This window comes from Sinocyclocheilus rhinocerous, unplaced genomic scaffold (genome assembly GCF_001515625.1).
Source record: "Sinocyclocheilus rhinocerous isolate Xijiao unplaced genomic scaffold, SAMN03320098_v1.1 scaffold1154, whole genome shotgun sequence".
In the NCBI taxonomy this organism is placed as follows: Eukaryota; Metazoa; Chordata; class Actinopteri; order Cypriniformes; family Cyprinidae; genus Sinocyclocheilus; species Sinocyclocheilus rhinocerous.
The window spans coordinates 663,808-667,336 of record NW_015627356.1 but is presented as its reverse complement, the minus strand read 5'-3'; positions in this window follow the sequence as shown (position 1 = coordinate 667,336).

The following is a 3,529-nucleotide window of genomic DNA, read 5'->3' as shown; positions in this document are numbered from 1 at the left end:
CCTGGAGGGCCACTGTCCTGCAGAGTTTAGCTCCAACTTGCCTCAAAACACCTGCCTGGAAGTTTCTAGTATGCCTAGTAAGACTTACTATTAGCTGGTTCAGGTGTGTTTAATTGGGGTTGGAGCTGAACTCTGCAGGACAATGGCCCTCCAGGAGCAGGATTGGACACCCCTGGGTTAAACCAGCTGAAGTATTGGAATAGTTAGGTTAAACTAGAGCTGTGGCTGTATTCCCATTCTTCTAAATGATATACAGTATTGTATTCAACAGGGTTGTTTGCCTTTCAGAACTGAACTGAAAATGCCTATTAAATTACAATTACAATGTTTGGAATGCCATACCTATAATTTGTATTAGTTATATTCATATATGTCATTCCATTAAAAAAAATAATACTTTTGTAGACCAGGTGGAAGAACACTTTATTTCTCGGTATGCATTACCTGCGTTGAATTATAATTCTATAAATTCCTCTTGCTGTCATTCCAATTCAACCTCCTGTTAATTAAATTAATTTCTTTGACTGAAACGGGGCCAATTCTTCAATTCTGAATCTTGCACAACCCTGGAGCATTTACATTTGAAAAGAGCCACTCTGCTCACATTCTCTTCATTTTTCAACTTTTCAAACTGCTTCACTCATTTGACATATCATTTCATATAATGAACACTCATTATAGACAAAATGTTGTGTCTAACATTTACCCATCAGCCCCACTGGCAACCTGTGGTTGGCTCAGCCTGGCCTGGAAAGAAGACTCTAACCTTAAAGCCAAGGAGACAAGAAAGAGAGAGAGTGAAGGAATGTGAGTGAGAGAAAAAGAAAGAGGTGAGGAGAAAGAAAATGACAAAAATATCCCAGAAAGTTGCTCTATAATTGGCGCAGTCTGTCAGAGCCCTATTTTATGTGCATGAACAGGGCAGGGCAGCCATCTCGTCCCCACTGAAACCCAACACTTAGAGGAGCAGTTTCTCGTCCCTCCCACCTCCCAGCAGAGGAGAGCAGACTCCACAACACTCTGCTCCTCACTGCAGGATTACTGTGTGTGTGTGTGTGTGTCATCACACCTGTGTATGACCTTACCTGGAGCTTTATTTCTAGGAGGATGCTGCTTTGATACTTAAGGTGTCTGTGAGGTGTGTTTCTGGAGGAGGTTGAAGAAGAACTTCTTGTTCCTATGGATTGACAGCACAGGTAAGAGTGAAGTTTATCATTCATATACCATCAGTACACATGTCTATGTTATAGTGTTTAATTTTTGATATTTTATTATAGAATAGCCATCATGTCTTGATAGCTCAGTCTGGTCTACAACTAGTGCTTTCTTTGTTCTTCCATTTTTTGGAGAACTTTAGAAGAAAGAAAAGCTGGTTTTTACATTTCAGAAGGGGAAGAGTGAAGCTTTCTGGTTTATTCATCTGCAGGTTGCTCCCATGCTGGTCGTTTAGCAGAGTTTTGGAGTTTGGCCGGAAGCCTGACTCTGGAGTGTTAGTGGAGATAAACGCACTAAAGGGTTTCAGAGCCTCAAAACTAGAAATATACCTGCAGATGATAAAAATAAAAATAAAAACTGACTTTAGATGGTTGTTAAAATTGAAAATCATTCAATCAGTCAATTGGGTTGGTGACCAAAATTTTGTAGGTAATCGAGCTGATAAATCAAAAATAGTATGTTATACTGTGTGTCTAATAACTAAAAGGCAGTCAATGAAAATAATGCAGGTTATAGGGCTGGTAACCAAACGATTGTATGTTACTGAGCTGGTAAACCAAACATAGTATATTATACTGTATGTCTAGCAACTAAAAGTTTTATGTTGGTTGATGAAAAGAATGCAGGTCAGCTGGTAACCAATTTATATAGAATAATATTTATATTAATAATATTTAGGTTATAGAGCTGGTAAAGCAAAACGTAGTATGTGGTACTGTTCATCTGTTAACTAAAAGGGTATAAGTTGGTTGATGAAAAAAATGCAGGTCATAAAGCTGGTAACCAAAACATTGTTGGTTATCGAGCAGGTAAACCAAATATAGTATGTTATACTGTATGTCTAGTAACTAAAAAGTTGTAAGGTGGTCGATGAAAAGAATGCAGGTCGTAGGCCTGGTAACCATATGATTGTAAGTTGTAGGGATGGTAAACAAAACGTTTTAGATCTGGTAATCGAAAGGTTACAGGCCGAGGGGCTGGTAATCCAAATGTTGTAGGTCGTAGGACTGGTAATCTAAGTAAACAAATGTAGGTTGTTAGGCAGGTAAACAAAGAATAGTAGGTCAAAGAGCTGGTAACCAAATGATTGTAGATCAGTTGAAGACTGAAGATTGAAGAACATTTTAATAATCCAAATAATCTTTTTCCACAATAAAGAACCTTTTGAGGAATGGAAAGGTTCCATGGGTGTTAAAGTTTCATCATGGAACCACAGATGCCAATTAAGAACCTTTATTTTTAAGACTGTAGGGCTGGTAAACAGAATGCTGTGGATGACAATGACCTTTGTGCCTAAAGGTCTTAATTTAAGCCCATGGTATACTTCGGCTGTCTGCGTAATTTTCACTATCAGGAGGGTCTAAGGACGTCTGCACACACCTTCCTTTAAACCCAGGTTTCTTCTGGACATTGACCATATAATGTGTACTGTAAAATGTGTTTTAAACAACATTTGTAGCAGTGAACGGAAGGGCTAAAAACAGAAATGGGTGTTCACTCCCACAAACATTACATTTTAGTTATGAAAATAATTGTTATTTTAATCTTTTTTTTTTTTCAAACAAAACCGGGTCCATTAGTTTTAGAAAGCAACAGGTAATTTAGGCTAATTGCTTGACCAGAGGGCTGGTAAAACAATGTGCTCTTTAATTCTTTGGACTGCTGAACTGACTGTAAGAAAACAGCAGCCTTTGCAACTCAAACATTTGATGTCCACAGAGATACCAGCCAACATACCAGCTGGTTGAATGAAAGGAGGATACAGGTGGCTGCAAAACATAAAATGTTGTTTACTGGAAATATACAAACACTCTGGTTATACTTTGGGACAGTAGTTAAAGGGGTCATATGAGGCAATTTCAATTTTTCCTTTCTCTTTGGAGTGTTACAAGCTCTTGGTGCATAAAGAAGATCTGTAAAGTTGCAAAGACTAAAGTCTCAAATCCAAAGAGATATTCTTTATAAAAGTTAAGAGTCAACCACGCCTACCTAAAACGGCTCGTTCTAACACGCCCCCACATACCTAAGTCACGATGTGGGAAGATTTGCATAACACCGCCCAAATGTTCACGCAAAGAAAGAAAGCATAACTTTTATTCTCGCTGTAGTATTGATACAAATAAAAGTAATGCTTGTTACATACTATTGACCCAGTACTGACACATATTATTTATTAGGTGGTTGGCTTTGTTTATTAATTTTTGTTTCTTTGTTTGTTTGTAATCAAAGATAAAGTACACGTTATATTTGTGTGTCGAAGATAAGGCTTTATTTTTGACAAAAGCTTGGTGTTCAGTTTAATAAGATTTAAAAA